At 41.0% G+C, this 23,800-nt stretch overlaps 1 protein-coding gene across 19 annotated transcripts in view; it reads right to left on the bottom strand.

Annotated features, from left to right (window-relative positions):
• The window catches only part of TENM2 (teneurin transmembrane protein 2), a 1,510,370-nt gene that overhangs the window by 590,596 nt on the left and 895,974 nt on the right, over window positions 1-23,800 (bottom strand). The window contains exon 1 of one of the 19 annotated variants that reach the window (XM_074551984.1): window positions 23,405-23,545. The exons of 16 other annotated variants lie outside the window; for them this stretch is intronic. The gene's annotated coding sequence lies outside the window, so the exon portion shown is untranslated. Of the gene's footprint in view, window positions 1-22,496; window positions 22,690-23,105; window positions 23,234-23,404; window positions 23,546-23,800 lie in introns of those variants that run through there. 2 more of the 19 variants (XM_074551986.1, XM_074551985.1) reach the window with 2 other exon arrangements.

Genomic DNA, 23,800 nt, shown 5'->3' with positions numbered 1-23,800 from the left:
AGAAATAAATACATGGACACACACATAAATGCACCCTCCTAAGCTCTCTATCCTTCCACACTCATCACTCCACAGAGCTTCACCAACCCTCCCACTGTCCCACAGAAGCACACTGGAAGGAATGTGCCCCTTTGGCCACTGTCAGGCTTACTGAGTCATCCTGCTGTCAGAAACCAGAATAGTACCTAAAAGTCTGCACAATGACAAAGGAAAAGAAGTCCATACTGCTTCAGAGGTTAGAAAAACAGAAGTCATACTTCTGAATCTCACTTCATGTTTTTTTCTGTTCTGATCAATTCCCTGCACAACTCCTGTGCCTGCCTGTGGGTCTCAGACACATGGCAGGACAGACAGACAGACAGACGGTGTGCATGGACCCAGGCCTCCCATCAGGCAGGGCCATCCCTCTGGGGCCCAGGGGAGGAAATTCCAGAGGTTCTCCAGCTTGTTCCAGCCATGGCAGCAGCACTGGCAAGAAGTAGAGAAGAGCTGATTCAGACTCATAAATCCTCCAGCTAAGAACTGAGGAACAGCCTGTTGCATTTGCATTCATCATTATTAAATTCAGCAGGCTGAATGATTATATAAGTCTATATGTGGTGCTGCAAGGCTTGCAGAAATAAAGGATAGCCAGAATCAAAACAAACAAGCCCCAAAATAAGTGAAAACCCTACTATGTTAGCATACAATTGCTCCTGATATGTAAAGTTAAAATTTGTGTAGAAACCCCTTTGATTCAAAGACTGACAAACACCACTGCACCTTGAAGAGCTCAGAAGGTGTGATGAGAACAACTGGTCTAAGATATGCCCAAAAACTGAGGCTGCAGGTACTGCCATAGTAAAAGAGAACCAACAACATGTCTTGAAAAAGAAATGTCTGACATTAACTACTCCGCAGAATATTACAAGCAAGGAAAAGAAAAATTAGTTTTAATTCCTTAATGCTGAAATATAGTTCCTGTTCAAATACTCTCATTAGACCCATTTCAATTTTGAAAAACAGAAACTTTTTTTCCATTTTAAATAAAAGGCTTTCATTTGTTTACAAACAGCAGCAACAAAAACAAGTATTTGTAAAGTAACTCTGCACAGAAAAACAAAATAGGTACTAGCATTAATTCCTACTAAAACAGAATGCTAAGTAGGTTGCTGTAAATGAATTTAAAATTATTAATTACATTCAGTCACAGGACCATAAAATTAAGCAGTCTAATGTATCAACACTTGAAAAATACACTTGAACATGCTTCCCTAGTGAGCAGTGGTCTAAGCTATCAGCTTCTGTAAAATTCAAACACCAACATTTCCATCCACAGAGCTTCAATGACACCACTTAGTTAAGAGTTCAGGAGTTAACAGCTGCAGCATTCCTCTGCACAGTCTATGGGCAGTTCCAGCACGTCTCCTTCAGCTCAGGATATTGATGAGTATTAGAATGAAACAACTGGCAAAGACAAGTTTCACAGCTCTTGTTCAGAAACATGTGGGAGGTTTTGCAATTTATTTTTTATGCTGCAGCTACAGCTTCAGAAAGTGATAGGGCTGAACTCCAATATTTCCTTGAGAGAAGCAGGGAGTGTGAAGAACAGAGAGAATAGGATATCTGTCTTTTGCTGCCATCACCTACAGGCAGGAGGCTTTGAAGACAGGGTGAAGACATGACAGTAGTTGTGCATCCTCACAGATTTTGAGGCCATTTCCTTGAACCACCACATCTCTTGATCACCCACCTGCCCGGGGTGGCTGCCCAGCATAATGTATGTCCAAGGGTGGGGTAGGGCAGAAATACCACAGCACCCTCTCTTCTGATGGAAGAGGTAAATTAAGAACTGCTGCTGATCTTACCTGCCACCCACTTTCACCCTTTTCCTGCCTTCCATCTCATTTTGGCTGAGAATGTCAATTTTCTATCCTAATAAATAAGAGCATCTCATGACTTACACAGTTGCCAGAATTTGGGGTTTGACTAAAAATACTTCAGATTTTGAAAAGCCAGTCAAGGTGCTGGTAACCCTTCCTTTTATATTCACCACATTATACAGAGTTCCAAAGACTGAAGTCAAAGCTTGAAGTTCAGGGTTGCAGCCCATCTTTAATCATTTATATATGTTATAGGAGAGCAGTTCTGGAATATTATGGTCCTTTAATTATGAAAAATTTCAAATTAACATAGCCATATTTAAAAAAAAACACTGTGCTTTTACTTCAGGAAGCAGAATCAATGGTATGCTGGTAAAATTTGGTTTGCTAAATTGACTAAAGTGGAGGTATTTGACAATTCCCTCTCAAGCCAACTTTACAATTTCCCAGCTGTCTAGTTCCCTAAATTTGTCATGACAGACAAAGTTAAATTAAAAATTCTAAACCATCACCCTAGGACAAAACTTGATAGAAAAGCATAGAGCAATACTTTTTAAAACCAGTATCAAAATATATCCTAACACTAAAAAGAAAACACACTGTAATTTTTGTGTGCATTTACTCCCCTACTCCTTTTTAATAGATGCAATTTTCATGAAGTCTAATCACAAAGCACAACTCAAATGGGTGTCTCACTCTATTCTTTTTCTGAAAAGTCTAATTCAATGGATCACAGCAATGAAATCTTGTATTCATCAAGGCATGTGTTTAGGCACAGAGGTTAGATGTCACTTGTGTGATTGATAATGTTTGTTTTGTGCTCTGCTTTTCAATAACTCTTCACTTTAAGCAGCATTTTGCTTCTAAACAGGAGTGGGTGTAAGGACACTCAGCATAATGGAATGGGCCAGGTTTAATTCCCTTAATCACTTGGTCAGGGCAACAGAATTAACTGTCCACATCTGTTCCCTCCGAGCACACATGCTTAGTTTTCCCTCTTATGCAATAAAGGAGTGTGGGGTCATGGTGCCACATCTAGCCTGCCTTTTCCTCCAAATCTGAATCCACAGGGAAACCCCACCAGCTGACTGTGGAGCAACACAGCCTGATTTGGGACCACAAAGCACTTGTGATGTGGCAAAACCAGCTCCATCTTGAGCTTCAGGAGTAACTTCTTATAGGATATGCCATTTATGTCCAAAGAGAAAAGCAGAGCTGTTGTGCCAATCGTAAACAGACAGACAAAGAGAAAAACACACTAAAACCTTGCTATAAAATGGTTTCCTGATGAAGATGCTCTTGATAGAGCACTGAAAAAGGGATGTAATGACACTCGTGGTAAGGGTGATCTTGTGATCTGACAAAGATGACATTCAGCATCCTTAGTCACACTGACAGAGCGCTCTGGAGAGCTGCTCAACAAAGAACAGGGAGGACCAGAGTCAAAAGAAAATTTGGAAAGGTGTCATTTAAAATGGCAATTAATTAAGACCTACTGTTTTGTGCTTCTGCCTTGCCTCTGGAACCCTGTGTTTCTGTACTCTGAAATTGGGATGATGGAGGTCAATTGCTCCAAGCCCTGGTGTTCACAGGATGGTGATTACCACAGTGCTCTGCTCAGCCTGGAGCCACCTACACCCACCCCCTTTTGACATTTGTATCAACTATGCTTTTTCAAGGATGAAGACAGAAAAATCCTAAATTCAGAAAAAAACCCCAAAAAAACAACAGAGTTCATGCTGGGAAACAAACATTGAATCACCCAAAGGGGAAGGGAGGAGTCGCCAACAGGCAGGTAAGTACAGGGAACACAACATGAGTAACAGACAGGGAGCTTCTAGAAAGTGACAAAACCCATCAATTTACAGAATAGCTGTACTGTTTTCTGGTATAAGAAATAAACTAGTTTTGGAGAGAAGGAAAACAACTTTCTCCTTTAAGGCCAAGGACAAACAGGCTAGGCAGTAAATGCCGTTTCACCGAGAAGTTGTTCTCTGCAACAGCTCTCATAAGAGATTCTAGATGCAAAAGGAAAGATGGCCAGGAAAACCTACAGGTCAGATGACAGCTGGAAGGTGAGGGAGAACTTCCTGAAATCTTTTAGTTAAAAAGCAATTAAGAATCTTATCATTTACACCTTTGTATCAACACTGCTGTTGTTTTGTTTGGACACTGACTGCCTTCAGTCAGCATTGTGTCCCCTGCCTGACCTGGGCTAAGGGTGATTTGCAGATAGCAGGTTAAACACCAAATAATCCCCTCTCAAGGCTGTGGCAGTCTATGAAATGAGGCAGGAGGTAAGACAGCTCCTGACTCCCTCGTATGTGATATTGCAGAGGGTGAGCCAGGGAAGCAGAGGCTGCGCAGGAGCCCTGGGCGTGCTGGCATCCCGGGGGACAGGGGAGCAGCAGGGAAGCACAGCAGCACTGGGGCATGCAGCAGGGCAGCAGGGAGCACACCTGAGCCCCTGGATCCCTCGGGAGTCTGTTTACATCATCCCTCATCCTCCTGGGCAGCCGCTGCCAATTCCTGCACACACAGAGCCCAGGACAGCGGCGCTTCAAACCCATCTGTGAACCTCGGGTTTCAGCACTAGAGCAAATAATAAAGAAGTGCAAATGAGGATGATAATATTGCTTGTTTTACATGCAGAAGGTCAGAGAGCATGAATTAGTCACTCTCCTGTGTAGGCCACTGCTGAAGAGAAGAGCCTACAAAGGGCACAATTCCCTCTCTGGAGTTAAGCAGAGCATGTGGTGCTGTGATTCTGCTCAGCTCCTCCATGAGCCCACTAACAGCCAGGCAGCGCAGAGGAGAAAATAATCAACTACTGTCTGGAGATAAGCAACATTTTATTTCTCCTGGGAGCAAGAGGGGGAGCCAGGATGCAACAGCTGTTTTCAGTCACACTATTTCTGCCTTGGACTGCTCCCACTACACACACTGCCTTACTACGGCTTGAAAGGAGTTGCCTATATTTATAAATACAGAGAGATAAATAGCTCTGTCTGAGTGTGTGTGTGCATCTGGTTGTAATGCAAAAGTAAGGAGAAAATATCCTTCCCACGCACATTAATGCAAATGCAAAGAGAAAATATCCTTCCTACAGACATTTATTTTAAACTGTGTGTGCTAGCATATTTTTATTTTAGAAAACTGATTACTTCATCAATGGATTGTGTCCTCACTGCACTTAGCAGTTTGGGAAAAAAAAATTAATTCAAATGTAACTCACAGGACAAACAAGTATTTATTTGAATTTTTAAACAGCTTGGCGATTTTTCTTCTCCATTTCCTACAATAATATAAAGCATGTTAAATGGAAAAACGTGTTACAAATGCAAATCCTCTGTAAGGGAAAGCATATAGAAAAAGAATAAAGCTATTGAGCAAATGGTAAAATAATTTTTCTCCCAGCACAACTGGAAAACAATGCTGCCAAACAGTAAACACACCTGCAAAACCAGATTTAGGGAATAAGTGAAATCCTCTGACCTGTATATTTTTGCAAATTGATCTAGAATTAATCCAGTGAACATTTAAAGATAGTGCTAACAACAACATTTTTTCGTAGCTGGAAATTTTGGGAGCATTTGCTGTGATATCATGGTGTGTGCCTGAGAGAGAGATAGGTTTAATAGCATTCAGTCATCATATAATTACACAGCCTGTATACAACAACCATTGAACGATGCAGCTAAGCCAATTTAGGACAATATGCTCATCCACTAAGCTATTACAGCTTAGAATGACGTTCTTATCCACTTTAAAGTTCAACTTACCATTAATTGTTTAACACTAATAGAGTTCTGAATAAATAAAGTCAACAAATTAGAATGCTATAGTTAATTGTAATTAATGTGGCTGTGTATAAAATCCTGCTTCCATAAAGAATAAGATGGCAAAGAAGATAACTTTATGTTTTCCTAATGAAGTTTGAATTCTTCTACTGCAAAACAATTACTTACCCTGCCATCTTCACCCAAATAAAAAATGGCCAGATAAAAATTAACAGCTAACAAAGAACATTTTCTAGAAAAAAAAATATTCTTAAATCACAGCAAGGGCATTTGCATTGTAAGCTTTTCCACATATGTGTGTAGGCACATACACAAATATATATATGTATTTATATCTATATATAGATAGTAAGGCAATGTGCCTTCTCAAAACCCCTGATTTATATGGTTTCCAACAGCAATTTACTGCCTTCCTTTCCCTAGTCTATGTTCTAGTTCTTTCTCTCAAGTTCTACATTCAACTCCAATCTGTGAGGGAAAAGCTACACAAAACAATCCACAACAAAACAAAATCAAAGCCAAATAATACAAAGGATTTTCATCTTTATCTATCTGCCTGCATCTCTTGGTTATATAATCACAACTGTAATCTCTGGTAAATGCAGACTCAATCAGACAGCACAGTAATGCTGGGGAAGATCTCTCCAAGCTGTGAAATGTCATTGAATCTAAACAGACTGTTAAAGCTTCAGAATGTTCCCATCAAATGACCAGATGGGGATGCAATCATTCAAATCTCCTGCAACAGAAAGTGCAGTAAGACCATGAAATGTTAGCTTCTCCATCATCTGTCTCAAATACTGGGAAGGAAACAGGAAAGAGAAGCTTCTTCTCATGTGTCTTTACAATTCTGCATAAGAGACCGTACCAAAAACGAGTTCTTTGGTGGAATAATGAGCACTTGTCAGAGGCAGAGCTATTTGCCATACATTGGATGTAACACCAGGTGTTTGACCGTCACTTGTGAAGCATTCTGAAGACTCCACATCAGACTGCTCATTTCTATTCAGCAGGGCAGGAATCAAAGCTGACTTAAAAATCCAATATAGCTATTGCAGCTTTTTTTTTTTTTTAGTATTATAAAATACAGTCTCTTTGAGAATATATTTTCTGTGAAGTGTGAAAGAATGAAAGAAATCCATAGTACTTGCAGTCTGAATCACACACAGAATTCCTATTTCTTGTACTCCTTGTTTCTGAACTGTATCACCTTTAACCAAGGTGATAAACCACACACTTTTTATTACCAAGCTCCCCTGAAATGATGTGCCTACTATGCAAATCTTAGATGATATAGATGATACTTTCGAGTGGCCAGGATAAAGGAATACCTTATTTTCTTCAGATCTATCAAAAGAGTTGGCTGCAGCTGAGATGAGATTTTTAAGTTCATTCATGGCATTTGCTGCACTTACCACATCCTGCGTGAGAGAGGAATCATGGCTAAGGGCAGAGCCTGCATTTTTAGCTGGGGGAAGGTATCAGGGTGCAACTATCTGGGCTTCAATATTCCACTTCCAAGCACACACAACAAATGAAAAGTCCACTAAATAAGAATGTGGCAGTGAGAATAATGGAATAAACCTTGCTTCACCATTCCATACAAATTTTAAAGTGCCAGCAGATTGAGATCAAGTATGAAGGTTCATAAAATGTGCAAGAAAGACCTGTGACTACACACTTGGGTTTAAAAAAGTTCACCGACAATACTTTATACATCTAATTTGGAGATGGCCAGGCATATCCCTGGGTATCCAATCATCGCATGTACTTTATCTGCACAGGCTGCTGTCACAGGCTGTGTATTCACCCCCAGACAGATAAAAATGTCTGAGGGAGAAAGGCCATCATGTTTTCTCATGTTCTGTCAGCTTGTCACAGATTACAAAATGAAAACTCTCTTCTTAGGAATCGCCATCCACTCTTTTAGCCTCTCACACTGGGTACCATGCCAATAAAACAATAAAACAATAAAATAGCATCACTGTTTCAAGTGAGAGGAGAAAACAGCTCACCTCAATACCAAATCTAAGAATTCCCACCCTTCTGAACCAGCACAATCCATTCACTGAGTACTTTTGCTTTAGTGATCAAACCCATGAAGAGCAGCTGAGGGAGCTGTGGGGGCTCAGCCTGAGGAAAAGGAGGCTCAGGGGGCACCTTCTCATAATGCTGACAGGGAACCGTCAGCAGGAGAAGCAGAAATGGCTTCAAGCTGTGCCAGAGGCAGTTCAGGTTGGACATCAGGAAGAATTTCTTCACTGAAAGGGTGCTTAGGCCTTGGGATGGGCTGCCCAGGGAGGTGGGGGAGCCCCCATCCCTGCAGATGTTCAAGGAACACCCAGATGTGGCACTCTGAGCTCTGCTCTGGTTGACACGGTGGGGATCAGCCAAAGGTTGGACTCCATGACCTTGGAGGTCTCCTCCAACCTTGGTGAGTCTGTGATTCAAACACACAGCCAGCACGGGGCAGCTGCAGCATGGCAGCCATTCCTTTCACCAAGGGCATTCCAAGGGCCACAGGGACTAAACTGCAGTGGCTCCTGCTCTTGTCCAGAACTGACCCAAGCAGTTCTGCCAACAGCCAGGCCTGGCTCACGCTGCACCAGCAAAAGGGAAATATTAGATGACAACACCATGTTATGCAATTGCTTTTGACATGCCTTGGTCATCAGGCAGCAGCGTGAACTGCTCAACAGACAAAACACGTTCCCTAGTTTTCTGCATCACAGACAAGAAAAATCACAGAGATTAGGACCATAACCAATTCAGAGCCAGCAGGACCATTAACTCTGTGCCCTCTAACCTGCATTCCTGTCACTCTGCATAGCTGCAACAAGCAAACGAATTTGTAACCTTCAGTGCAGCAGCTAAACTATATATAAATTTCCTGCTTTACATCTCACCTCAGAAAGCTCCATAAGCACCACAGCAAACTTATTCAGAACACAACAGCTATTCCTTCTCAGAAAAGGAACTTGGTGACTTTATTACATTTTTCCCACAGCATAATCAAGGATTTAACAGCCACTGTACAGAAATAATCGCTACGCTGAAGATGTATGAGAAATCTGTTCAGATGGGTTTTGCCCCAAAAATGCATATTATGAAAGTGTAACAGAGAAGCAAATTAAAGGGAGAAATGCTTTAGAAAATGAACAACTAAATTAATAAAGTTTTAAGAGTTTTTTTCTAAATTCTCTAACATAGTAAAATTATTTAAGACTTGCAGATTGCATGTATTCATTTGCCTAGTTTTGCTAGAACAAAATGAAACATATTGCTAAATGAAACATACTGAAGTACTCAGATATTTTTTCTGCAGCAGGTCTAACCTGATTTATTTTTAATTTGAAAGAAGCAAATCTTAATACAATATTTTGCACACACAGTACAATCAAGTAGTATACAGTACTTTGTACTATATTGTGATTTTGTTTTATATCTGGAAGTAAGGCATAACCCTCTTTTCCAATACACTGAATAAAAAATAATTATTTTTTAATCAACTGTTAGAAGTCTCTTAGTATCTGATGAAGACTTAAAGTATTTTTAAAAATAGAAAATATCTGTATTCCTTTCCAATTTTCAGATACCAATCTCATACTAGGCAACAATATTTTAGTATTAAAAAGGTAAGTAGATATGATAGGAGTTATTTAATTCAATGATAATCTTATAGCCAATACCTATTCTTAATATAAATTTGAGACTCTCTTTTCCATCTTCACAGAACTGATAATCAGAAACTTCCCACACCCACCTCTTTTTGAAGGAAATCGTATGCATACATGCATATCCTTCTAAAAGCCAAACAAATTTATCTCAGCATGAGAACAAAATAACAGCCTGTATGGTGGTGTGCTGCTCCAAAACACATTCTGAGAAGAAAGGGTTTTATGTAGGATTGCTGACCAATTCTTCACTTGAAATATACTTTTGTAGTATTACCTTCACTCTGAACTACTGAATCACAGGAAAAGGCATCTTCATCATGAGTTCTTTAATGGAAACTCACTTACTACAGAAATACCACCAGCTGATGATAAACAGATGAATGATTCACAAATGCAAATGAGGGGAAAATATTCTACAATAACACATTTGATTTTAGCCACAATTTAGAAATGCATTTCCAAGATTGTTTACAAGACATGACACATTCCTTCCAATGTCCTTGTCAAAGTCCTTTACCTGAACATGAAAAGCCTCATCCATTTATCCAAATCAACACTGCCACGACCCCCTGCAGAATCCCACTGCTGGAACAGCTCACAGTATTGCACACAAAAATCCCTATAAGCTGGCAAAGCCAAAAGTGTTTAAAAGGCAGGTATTCTTGCATCATTAATGGCTGATTTAGTCATCTCCAGTGAAGGCATGTAGAGGGAAACATTTGTTTTTCCACAGTGATCTCTCTCTCCCCTTGCAACGCCATGGAGCTGCCCACGATGGCTGTTCAGCCAGCAGGCAACACAAAAAGGCCTCTCCCCTAAAAGGGCTGAAAATCCAGCTGGACCTCAACATCATGCATCAAGCTAAGCAGCATTAATTGCCTTCTTCAGGAGCCTGACAGAATAGGGCTGGTTTTCTCACAAAATCACTGAAATACCTTTAATGATCACACGTCTGTCACCAGGGGTCAAAAAGCCTTCCTAACAAAACCTGAAGAAATTATTACACATTTTGACAGATTTTTTAAAGTAACAATTCAGTAGCCATTTGCTATCTGACCTTCATTAGAATTTCCTTCATTATCATGTTGCAAAAATCTATTACATTACTGACTGAGGCAATTAGTCACTAGAAAGCCACTGCCATGTACTCCAAACTGGGGAATCATCATTACCATTAATTTCAAAGGACAGCATTAAAAGAGACAGTATCCAATATTTTACTTGCTAATTCCACTGTAATTTATATTTGAAAAGTATGTGGGAAGGTTATGGCAGCCTGGATAATCAGTCATTTTTCCTGAGCTATTTTGTTTTCCAGGGAAAGCCTCAGCACTATCTAGGGCATCTGGGGATACCTCAGTGGAATTCAGAGTTCAAGGAGCTGTTCTGCAGTACTGATACAGTGGTAGTCACAGAGGGCACCTATTCCACTTTTAAAAAGATCAGTACTGATGCAATGCAGGGAAACAAGGAGAGAGGCAGGGCATTCCCTCACAAAGCTATTATAGCTTAAATCTTTCATCTTGCTCCATTTCATGTGCGTTCCAGGGACTACCATGAAGACTTTGCTGCTATTATCCTCTCCTCACAGCGTCCTGTATGATGTAAATCATGAGCTAATTTTCTGGGCTTTTGTTTCTCACCTCAGGTCTGTCACCAAATAAGGACAGTGTCATTGTATTTACATGGCACTTGGTGAAGTCTCAGCAGCCATTTGGATGCTGTTCTTAGGGTACATGATGCTAAATGAATTGTCTGGGATATACAGATACTTATTACTGCAAAATTTCAGCTATGCTGCAGCATGAATAGATCAGCTCAGTACAAGTTATCTTATGATCTTAGCTTCTTTCCATACAGTAAGTGCTTGCCTAGATAGAGAGCCTGAAAAGGAAAAAAACAATTTAATGGAAACAACACAATATCCTACCTTGTCATTGCAAGGATTTTTATATCCAGGCACAAGATTTTTACCCTTCTCTATCCATGTTTTCAGCTGTCCTAACTCAAAATTCCAATTCAGTCACTTGAGAAATACTTTAGAAACACACCTTGAAAAAAGTTAGAGGGTTTTTGGTAGACATCTCTTTAAATCTACTTATTTCTATTATGAAGTGCTAGTCCGGTACATTGCAGAAAAATACATCTGGGAGAGATCCCCACTGCAAAGTTTTCTAACGTGACCCCTTCATGCAGGACAGTATCAATGGTAATGCTATCATCCCAGATGGATGGCTGGCTAGCCTGTGCTGCAATATCAGTAATGGTGAGGATTTCACAGCCACTGCAGATACACTGTGCTCTATTACCATTTGAAAGGGGATTTGGGGTTTGGGGTTTATTTCTTTTCTCTAATTTTTAACCTCAGTCTCACTTGGTGAAAGGTTTAAGGAAGTCCCACAGAGAGCAGGGTTGTTCAAAGGGTACACGAACTGAACTGTGCCAACTGGGGTAAAGAACAAATTATCTTTCTGGGCTGCAATTCCTGCAAGAAAGTGGGAAAAGAAGAAGGATAAGAAGGTCTGAGGAGAAGTCCTGTGGACCTCAAAACTGTAGTGAACAGAACCCAAAAGCTGTGAAATGGCAGCTGGGGGAACCGAGCAGCCAGGTTAAGCATTCCTTTTCTGGCTAAGGTTTCCATGCAGGAATAATGTCTCAGCCATTGTAAGTCATGACACTCAGAAGAGAAGATAAGAGTGTCCTTAACTGCAATACACAGACACAGGAAGGAGGAGGGGGGAAAAAAAGTCTGTCTCATGGTGAAAGAAGCTACTCTCTGCAATGAAACTGCAAATTAATCTTGCAAAGTCTTTGATAACTCACAGGCAACAGACTCAGAGACAGCTATAAATAAACCACTTAAGAAAAGCAGACAGCTCCAAGATCTAACTTACTCAGTTCTCCCAAAAACATGCTTCCCATTGAGACCCCATATTTCACTGTGAACCACAGTATTCCATTATTCCCCTGTATTCCATTACTCAGGGGGATAATGGATTAAGTCAGAGAAGACTGAAATATTCCTTGTCAGGTGTCTCCCAGGAGTTAAAAGAAGCTCAGCTCTTGTATTCCAGAATTTCAGCTTTTAGTCAACACAGGACTTCAGGGATGACAAGGACATGGGTAATAAGGTGATACTGGGATTTTAGTGCTGCCAGCCAGTTTGAATTTGGGGGAGGCACAGGAGCTTCTGGCACCTGTATGGCACAGCCCTGGCCAGCAGGGAGGCACATCCAGCCCTGCTCACCAAAGGATTTTAGCCTTGGAGGATTTTACAGAGAAGGGCTAAACATTATTTGACCAAACCTGAGCCTTGGTAATTGAAAGAAGAATATGGTTCCATAATGGGCTAAAAGCAATCATTGAATGGGCCATCCTGCTGCCACATACTTCCAAAATAATACAGCCAGCTTAGTATTTTTTCAAAATACTCTTGTCCATGTTCAGACTAATCACAAAGAGAGAAGATAGCCTCTATAATAAAGCTGTTTATCTGAAATTAAAAAGTGGATTAATTTTTTCCCTCCTACACTACTAGAACATCATCCAATTTCTATCATCTTCCAAAACGCTTTCTAATTGAAACATTCGCAATTAGCAACAAACGAAAAAAAAATCACAATTGCAAAAGGTGTGTAATTAGCAAACCCAAAGGCACACATCTTTCACAAAACTGATACATTTCAGGCAGGAAATCCAGTTCCCAAATGCACCTAACTGTGGCAGGGCTGGAAGGACAGCACATTTTGTGAGCTCGGTGTGTGAGGGGACCAGCAGAATTCTGTCTGCTGTTCAGAGGCAACAGATGCAGACCCTTATCTGCAGGACTGCAACAGTCCTTTTCTAAGTGGAGAATAAACTTATTTTTCAATGCATTAGCTTATCCTGAAGCACTGTTTTCTTACCCAAGGAAGGATTGCTTTCCATAATACAAAAAGCTATTACAGATTTACTGTGTGAGCAAACTGGGATGTTAAATAATTGCTAACTAGAGAAGATGAATAAACAGCTCGATGGATCTGCAAGTAATCAAAGTGGGAAAAAACATCAATTCCTAACATTCAGCATTTAGCTATAATCTACTGGTAGTGGACACAAATAAGAGTTCAAACAAACAGAAGAAATGGCACTGAGTACACATGCAACTTCTGTCAATAAAATAATTAGTCAACTCAAAACTTTAAATTATTCCTGTTAAATCTTCCCCAGCAATGTCATGGCCGAGGGGAGCAGGGTAGGGAAATGGGAAAGAGGGAGATGAAGGGAGAAAAAGTACCAAAGAGATTCCTTTTAAGGTCATGGCATAAATGACCACCACCTGACACAGAAAATAAATAACCCAAGCACCTGACACAGAAAGCATTATGTTAAAATACACAGAAGTATGGTTACCATGACTTCTGACACAGACAGGTGCATTCATAATAAATTTGGGGAATTACAGTCCAAAATATTCATGAACTGACGGAACTAAATCAGATAACCTTTGGTTATGGAGCTTAGATCCTGGAGCTTTACATCCAGCTGTGCCAGACTAAAGTGTAGAGTAGATAAGTGATGTAAGAAGGAAGACAATAAGACATTTTTAAATCACATTTTTGCTAGTTTACTATCTGGACCCAGGAAACAGCACAGTGCTTCCATCTGCCATGCCTGCCAAGATCCTTTTTTGCAAACAAGGCAAGACCCAGATGGAGTAGCACATAGCTGCTCCTGAACCACCATGAGAGCCCCTGGTTTCACTTCTGCTTACACTGCCTAAATGGAAAGCAATCTCAAACCAAATATTGAGCACCTTTTTCTTTAACCTCAGCAATTCTTTTTGCAATGTGTGGTGCCAAGCCTCATTTGTTTCTCTTTTTCTATAAAGGAAAAAACCTAGAAACAAGAAGTGAGCCTCCCTACCCAGCTAAAACTGTAGCATGGATAAGCAAGATTTGATCCTAAGTCACTACAATCACTGCAAGGCATAAATAAACTTCAACTACCACAAGTTCACGCTCACATATATGCTTCTTGCTGCTTAGTTTGAAAATAACACCTACTAGCTATAAATGATAGGTTCTGCTGTGCCAATATTATGGTCTACTAAGTACAAAACAGCATTTCATTAGCAAAATTGAAGTGGCATCTAACCATCTTGTAAGTGTCCTTCTTTGAAATGTATAAATTAAACTGCAAATGGACAACGGTAGGAAAAACGTGTTCTAGTAGAGGCTGCCCTAAGCAGGTGATCCTTTCCCATGCACACTCATTTGAACAACAGCAGGGCAATAATGACTATTTTCAGGATCAGACCCTGATAGTTAAATTTATCTAATTCAGGCTTAACTGTCATTTTATTAAATTATTTTATATTGCAAATTTAAAGACATTCCTATTCTATAATACATGGGATGAGTTACTTGTTTTCAAGAAAGCTGCTTAAATATTTTTTGAATACCCACCAGGTTTCCTCCTGACAAGGACTAACCCAGTCTGACTAAATATCAGACTTCTAACCCTTCATTCCAGAGGCCAGGATATTTACAATAACCAGAGACTCTTTTGTCCCCAGGGCTAAATGGAAAACCTTTGGCAAATGGAGGGAGAACAAAGCAGCAATCACTGCAGCATTACAAAGGATCTAAACCCCACACTTCATAGTGTTCTCTTCTGCAAGAGCAGAGGAATGAGAAAAGCTGTCTCCTTTGCAAGGAACCACCAGGCAAGTAGGGAATGAGCATCAATGTGGGGAGAATCCACAGACTCTCAATTCTGATTTTCCCAAGCAGACTGCTGAGACAAAGAGAATGACACAGGTCTCACTATCCCAGTATCCTTGTGGGGGAAAAGGTCATCTGGAAGCTAGCCTAAAGCTAACTGGGGTACAACTGCAAATTTTAATCTTTTAACACAAGATCTACAGAACAAATAATGTATAAATTCCAATGTTCACAGTCAGTGAAGGTTATGGGGAGAGAGACAGGCATGGAGGTAATGCATAAGCTGCTCTGTAAAAGAGAAATCTATTAAGGGCTTATATTTTGGACTAAGAAACACAGAGGGAAGTGATTACTCCTCCTTTAAAGAAAAAAGAAAGGCAATTTAAGCCTGGAGGTTGCTGATACAGAATGCCAGCTGAACTAGAGGAACTTACAGAGGCCGCTGGGATTACTGGAGAGATGGAAGAAGAGTTGCAGTAAGGTAATTAGAGCTTCAATAGAAGAATAAATACTCCACGGGCAATCCACAGGTTCTGCTCACCTCTCACCACTTCTCTCCAGCAGTGACATCTGCTTGTGAAAGCCAAGGGAAAGCTCTCTCTCACTCAGCTCATCAGTTCCTAATCCTCACTGGAAGCACAACAAGGGGCACAGAGGCAGAGGAGCTGCAGCTCTCCCTGCAGGCTCTGAGGGCAGCTCAGGGGTTGGCAGGGGCTCACCCACAGCAGCCAAGCTCTGGTGGAGCCACGGCCCCAAGGGCATCTGAGACACAAACACACACCCCAGGGCACTGAGGCATTATCCAGGTTACTTTTATCCCTGTTTTACTCTCCTTTTCCCCTTCTTCATGCCCCAGAGGGAAAGAGATTGCTGTTTACAGGCAGGCTGCTGAAGTAAGGGGTGGCACCTTGCTGGGGAATGATCTGAAGGGAGCAGGAGGAAGAGAGTGATGACAGCAAGCCATTGAGGAGTCACTATCTCAGCTTTGTTCCTGTGCAAGGCATTTTGGTTATGCACATGGTGATCTCTGTCTCTCCTTTGCGCTGCAATGCTGAAACAAAGTGCCATGATGATATTTCCAAAGGGCCTGCTTTATAAGGAGTACTGAAATAATTGTGACTTTGATAGCCTGGAAAAATGCTGCAGCACATTGTGCTTCAGCACTGGTCTTGGCTACTGCCATCATTCTGAAATGTGTTTTGTGCAGCTCCACTCTGGTGTCATCCCTCAGCCTCAGGTATGCTGCAGAGAGGAAAGAAGGTGACAATGTTCTGGGTTTCAGTCAGCATTCCTTAGCAGGTAGAAAAGCTGAAAGAAAAGACAGCAGCACAGCTTATTCTTTACTCCACAGCTGAGGTCTGGGGTGTCAGCTAGGATTTGCACTGCAATACCACACACTTCAGAATTGCTTAATAAAGCTGTGACCTCCAAATTTAGCACGGCACTAAGAGAGTTTTGCTCAGGCTGCTCTGTGCCCACAACAAGCAGCTGCAGAGATGGGGAAAGGGAAGACTTAGGTCAGTCTCTATACAGGGAGAGAAGGAAAGCAAGCTGACTTCTCTGCTAAAACAAAAAAGGTTTCGTTCCTTTTGTAGCCAAGGCTACAACACCACTCTTTATTACTATCCTTGCTTTTTAGATTATTAATAATCTACCTGACAGTCCACTTGCCATAAATCTTTCCTGAAAAGACTCAACTACCAAGCATATGCATTTATTTCAGGTGACTTGACAGAAATACTTTTACAGTGCTTTTCTTTCTCAAGGATTTTCCACAGCCAGAGATCCAAGACCAAGTCCAGAAGGACACTAAGAACTGAACTTAAGAGAAAGCTAACAGGATTTTTTCCATCATCTTATAGGCATACACTCATCTTTAAACAGTAAACTTTCTTTAAAAACCTTTACTGTATTGCCTCTCTCTCAATAGCAATTCAGTTTCCCTTAACAGTGTTTTCGTGTGTTCTTTAGCTGATATTTAGGAACAGATCAAAGCCATTCACTATGGGATTTTTCTGTATCTTCATTGCAAGCTGGACCCCCATGTGTCACTTGTATATTTACATAAAGTTGGTTATGTTTTAGGTAACTGAACACGTTATAGAAACACCACAAACAAATCAAACTGCTACAAGATTACTAAAATTGCTAATCCACTTCCATGGTACTTTTGTGTTTACTCAAAGCTGTAGTTAAATGTATCAAGTTTCAACTCATTCAAATATTCTTCTATAAAATAAGATTTGCCTAAACTTCACTGTGTTTGGAAGGGGTCTGACAAAAATTCTTTTTTATGAGACCCAATAATGATTCTTTTGATTTTAATGCTGTCAGCTATGTTGAAGTAGGAGAGAAAACTATTTCCCTACCCTCTCAAGGCTTACTTTTGTGGATGCTCACATTTGTATGTTCTCATGGGAAACCAGAAACCAGCTACAGCTCACTGTCCCAAAATCCATAGACAATATGAAAATATTTTCTGTGTCAAAAGTACATGTAAAAGTACACAGAAGTGCCCACCTTAGAAAACATCCCATAAGAGAAAGGTCTATGTTCCAGACAATGTTCTTGCCACCTCCTGAAGGACCACAACCCTCTGGATGTCCCTGAGCACAGACCCAAAACCAAACACACCAAGAGCCTGCACGTGCACATCCAACCCTACAGCATCTGTAATCAGGAACTAGGAAGAAAAGGATATATATATATATTTACTTTTTTTAATGTCTAAATCTCTAGTAATGGCCAATTAGGTATCTGCACAGAGACAGCAGAACTGCATACCACTTGTTTTATTTGGTTCAGAAAACTCATTTAATGTGGCAAGCATGAAGTGTACAACACTTCTCCCCAGGGAATGTATTTTTATACAGTAGGATGAATTTAATATTTACTTTATTTCAGTAGGCTCGTTTTACCTCCAGAATCTGAATCAAACACTGTATTTACTGAAACACTGACAAGTAAAGTGAACTTTATTTTCAAGACCAGAAAGCTTCTTTCTAGTGTCATTGTTATACTTCAATATCTGTTATTCTGCCTTTCTAAATATTAATTTATTATTTTCTGCTGTCATTGTTGGAAAAAGGTACTTACCATAGCTTTAGTATGTGGCACAAATATTGGAGCACACTATTATGATAACTAATTCTCCTTTTTTTAGTGAGATTAGAAAAGTCACTAGGCAATTACAATCAGAAAAAGCTTTGGAAAAATCTATTATTTATATTTAGTAGGATTTCCTGTATTTTGCTGTTTTACATCTAAGCCCTGCACTCCTACACAATGGCTTCATGAAAGAATTTTTATAGTTTCCACTTACATACAGTTATCCACACCTCTTAAACTTAATACAAGACAGATTTCTACAACAGAGCTGACAACACTGTACAGAGCCACTCAAAACCACAGCAGAACCAACACTCCTAAATCAATTACTTAGGAAAACTGACTTCCCTAAAATTTTCCCCAAAAGCAATAATAAGTAAAAAAAAGAAAGAACCCTGTTGAGATTTAAGGGAGCACACCTGAAAGTTCCCAGGAGGCACAGCAGCACTCACCTGGAGACAGGCTCAGCTTTTGTACCTGGGCACACTGGTGGGAAAAGCTCCTCTGGGTCTGGTTCAAAACCTGGCACGGGCTGCTGTCCCTGTGCCTGACACCAGGCAGGATAAGCAGTTTTGTTTCTGTCCCTTTCACTGCTGCCCCTGGGCAGCACCTGAGATGGAACCATTGCTCCTGTTCCTCTGGCAGTGCACAGGTCCGGCCTGGCCTTCTCTCCACGTTCTTCACACAGACTGCACCAGAAGCTATTTCTATCCTCCTCAAGGTTTCACTGATATGCTCATTAAGGATTTGAGATAGCCTTGCACCACCCCTCTGAACAAGCCCTGGTGTTTTCCTTGCCTGTGTGGGCTGAGAAACAACAGATAAATCTGGAGAGCTGAGACCAATTCAAAGCTTTAAAGGTAAAGGCTGGGTGCCCCAAACTACTAAGAAAATCCTCCAAGAGCATCTACTTATGTATTTTATATTATTTTAACACATATTTGTAGTTCTGAATGGTTACAGTTATTATTTTGCCTGTGTTTTTGCTAAGAAGTCTCTTCAGAAAAAAAAGAAAAAAAAAAGAATGAAGACCCTATTATCCAAAATCAAAAAGGGTGACACTCAGTTCTTAATTTAGCCATATGGAGTTGCATTATGGTTAAAACCAAAACAACTCAAAGAAAATTATCACAAAACCAAAAAAACGCCTAAAGCCAAACCACTATTCCAAAGTGAAACTTTATTTCCATTCATCACAGATAAAAATGTATCCTCTGTAAAACCTGCTCCTGAGGAAAAGAAAAAGGCAGCTTAAGATAGTTGTTTCCCAGAATGAGTCTGAATACAGCCAGTGGTGTAAAGCAGTGTGTGCACCATGTATCCATTCCCAACCTGCTCAGCTAAACACAAAAGTTTGTAATCCAGTGTTGTGCAGCTTGTCACTAAAAATCTTACAATTACATCCCTGTTTGGATGACTACTGGGTTATTAATGCTCAGCACTAAAGATGAAAGTAGACAATTTATTACTATTTGGCACTGAATGTCAATCAATTCAACTAAAAAGAGCCTATTTAAAAATAATAAAAAATGTATAATATCTAAGCTTAGCACGCTTCCTGCTTATCCAAAAGTCTATCTGGTTATATTGAGTTAGTGAGGCAGGTGGATTTAAACCAATGTATTTGAACTTCACCAGCATTATGGGATCCCAGTGCAAAGCAATGATGGTGGGACAAAGCTGAGCTAACAGAGGATGGCCCAGAGTGTCCTTTCAGTGCTGTGTGGATCAGGGGAGGCTGTGCTGCAGGAACACTCAGAGCAGCAGCAGGAGCAGGGGCTCTGCGAGGCTGCAGCCACAGGCAGGAAGCAGAGCTGGAGCAGCCTGTGGCTGGAACAGGGTGACACAGCCAGAGTCACTCCGTACCTCGCTGAGAGCACTCTGTGCAGGAGCTGCTTTGAGCAGGAAGAAATTAGAGAGATGAGTCACCATGGGCTGGCATGAAGGCTCTGGGATGTGACACCTCCGGTCACAAAGTGGGGACCAGCTCTGCTTGTACTGAGTATCAGCAAACCCTTCTTTTCTGTTGTAGCACAGTGAGTATTAGATTAAACTGTTCTTCCCGATAAGGATCTTGTGAAATTGTAACTAAAGCACAGTTAAAAAAAAAAAAAGCCTGGGAAAAAACTTGCCATTTCCATTAAATATTAACCTTCTGAAAGAGCAAGTAAGGACTAAAACATCTCTTATCTTAATTAGTTTAGCAGAAATGAATTTAATTTATATTGTAAGGTTGTATTTTCTATTACAGATCCAGGGCAAGGAAGGGCAAACTTTTTAGAACTATCCATTTATATAAAAGAATATTATTGTTTAAAGGAGCAGCCCAATAATTTTTTGGTCTTATCTTTAAGCATGGACTTCAGTGGTGCTCCTCTGTGCATCTTCTGCCAGAAACATTAAGGACTGAGGGATTGAATTCACAGTAAAATGCAAACAAACACAAAACAAACACTGGTATATTGACTTGAGTACTCTAATAGTGGCTAGAGCTTTGTCTTCATCTAATTTGACCTTCAGTTTAGTTTGACCTCTCAGACAAGAAAGTCTAGACATTGAACTTGATTGAACTCAACATCTTCCCTTTCCTATGTTGTTCTAAATAATTTTAAGCACACAATCAGTAATACAGCTAACATGACTTACTCTAACAGTAAAGCTGTTCACAGGAAATGTACTTTGACTGCAGAAACAAAAATGTCAGTATTTGACAGGAAAATGCAAAACCACGTCCACGTTTGTAAAGTTGATGCACATATACATATATATCAGAAATAAAACTGTTCTTTAAAAAGGCAAAGAAATGCAACTATTAGCCCCCTCAAATCAATAACCTCTGGTAATCTCTGTGCCCTAACAAGAGAAAGCACCTCCTCAATTCTTTCCTGCAGCTTTGACTTTTAGTGTGAAATATTACAAGTCAAAATATGGTTCAGTTTAATTACAGGAAAACCTTACTAGTGATGCTCACGTGTTAATTCTCCCCATGCTACACAAGCAGTTAAAAAGCTAATGACACAGAAAGACCATTATTTTAATTATCCCTATTAAAAATGAGCATGTAGAGGACTAAAATGTTATTGTTTCCTATGAGCACTGTCGTAATAAAAATGTTTTTTTAAAAGCAAAATAAAAATTCAAACATTATCTGGACCAAAACTTTTTCTTTAAAAAACATGCTGTAAACCTGTTAATAATTGGATTAAAAATTACTTCTTTTAGTTCTCAGGCATTGCCAGGACACTAAGAAACCACAGCTAGAAAAGTTTTCCTCTTTAAATGAATTAAAGCTCAGACCTCACAGTTGGCTTTTTGAATACCACACAGTCTATATGGGTGTAATGTAAGTTTTTATTTATTACTCAGCAACTAGGAACCTCAGCATATGGGCCAAGCCAAATTAATCATCAACCTGATTTGCCAAGGCACAGGAAAATGATGCTCAAATACATTGTTTGTATATATTTTAAATCTTGACAAAGCAAGAAATGTTCCTTATCATAGGTTGTCATCCCCTTGTAAAAACTGACTTTACCCCTAGAACAGACCAGTTGCTATTCTGTACAGTGGTTCTGTACCAGCTGAATGACAAATACAAATATCTTACAGAAAGGATCATTCTCAATTCCTCTGAAGTTTGAAGAAAAACTTTTGAGTCTCTTCAACCACTGTAAGCTATTACACTTACCTCAAGTAACCATACTAACAGGTGATGCTGCTCTTTCATTAACTCTGCCCTTAACAGAGACTGTGGTTTAATTACAACAGATTTTAAGCAGCATTTCATAAAGTGCCCTGTGAGGATGTTGGATGGCTACAGACTTATTGACAGTCTGCATTCTGTATTGTTACAGCAAAGCTTTATATTCTTAAATTGCTATAATGCTGCTCCTTCTGCACTTTACTTCTCTAGGACACATGCATTTTGAATGTCTTTGATCTTACATAATCTTCTAACTACACAACTAAACCTTACAAACAAAGTCTCCTTTAATTCTGTGTTCCTGCATTTTAATTCTGTTATAATACCTGTTTCCTCCCCACAATGCAAGATTCTCTAAATTTAAACAAGTACAAGCCAAACATTATATATAAATATTTAAATATTTATGCAACACACATATACACACACACAGACAGTACTTGCCATTTCATTCTGAAAATGAAAGAACACTTAAGCATGAAGTAAAAGAAAAAAACAAGACATGAAAGCACATATTAGGACATCAGTACTATTAAATCTCCCGAAATTGCTACAAATAGATGTTTACACAAGAATCCTAACAAGAAGTGCTGAAAAAGGAGTCTGGTTCAAAGACAGAGAGTTAAGAGCTCAATTCGCACCTTATTTAAATTTCAGTCTGGGTGCGTGCAGGAGCCAGAGCAGCCTCCTGTCCCAGTGCCACTCCAGGGCAGGTGTCTGAGGGACGCGCTCCGCTGTCAGCACACGCCGGTACATGGTGTGAGCGCCGGCTGCGATCCATGCCAGCAGTCCCTGCCTCCACAGCCAGGCATTTATCATCCACAGCCATTCCCACACTGCTCAATCGGGGCTACGCGTGAAACACCAAAGCGCTTCGCTGGTTATTACCTTCGCAAACAACAAAATATCACCGTCCCTCCGTGCTGTGCTGCCCGCAAATCTGCGGCAATGATGCAAAGCAGCTTTCTTTTTTTTTTTTTTTTTTTTAATTCCCTTTCGGAATACAAATGCCTGCCTTCTCCTATTGCTGCCTGTTCCTAGCCGAGACGCACTGTGGACAATAGTTTCTGAATCAGCGATACCTTCCCACACTTTTGGCAAACACTGAAGAAATAAATAATAACATTGTACTACAATCTCGGAAGAAAAGGGGGGAAAGAAAGTAAATAAACAAATTAAACCCCAGCAGCTTTAAAAACAACAAAAAAAGCAAAGACAACATTAAAACACGGTGAAAACATGAGAAATACCAGCGGTTAAGGATGAGGATTAATGGGCAGCAGCGGCAGTTATTGCGGAGGCACGAAGAATCCTCCCTGCCTGGAACTCATGCGAGTAATGACCTCTCCAAGTGCTGAATCCCGCGGCTCCGGCACCCGCACACACACACACACACACACACACACACACACACACACACACACACACACATCCCAACTTGGCAACTCCACCGCGCAATCACACCGGGGCCACGGAGCCCCGAGCGCTGCGGCGGACAGGGGAGGAGAGCCCCGGGCATGTCGGCAAGTAAGAAGTGCAGAGCATTTACCGGCAGCAGCAGCGGCGGCGGCGGCAGCAGGTTGAGCAGCCCGAGCGCCTCTCACCGTCTCTGGGCGATAACTTCGCACCGGTGCGGATTCCTTCAGAGAGGAGGGGACACCCCTTCCTCGCCTGCCCTTCCCCGTCTTCGCTGCGCTCTCGCTGCGCGTCCCGTCCCCGCTGACACCGGAGCGGAGGCAGCGGCAGCGGCGGCTCCGGGCAGCGGCTCCGGGCAGCAGCGGCGGCGGCGGCGGCGGCAGCGCCTCAGCCTCGCGCCGCCCCCGGGGAGCGCGGGAGCCGCGGCCGCGGGGGGAGCGCGCGCCGGGAGAGCGGGCGGGCGGGCGGGCAGGGGGGAGCGCGCGCGCGCGCGCACGAGCCGCGGTCCCGAGGCGCGCGCACGGCCCTC

The sequence above is a fragment of the Zonotrichia albicollis genome, chromosome 15 (assembly GCF_047830755.1).
Source record: "Zonotrichia albicollis isolate bZonAlb1 chromosome 15, bZonAlb1.hap1, whole genome shotgun sequence".
Lineage (NCBI taxonomy): Eukaryota > Metazoa > Chordata > Aves > Passeriformes > Passerellidae > Zonotrichia > Zonotrichia albicollis.
This window is presented reverse-complemented; position numbering and strand designations above follow the sequence as displayed.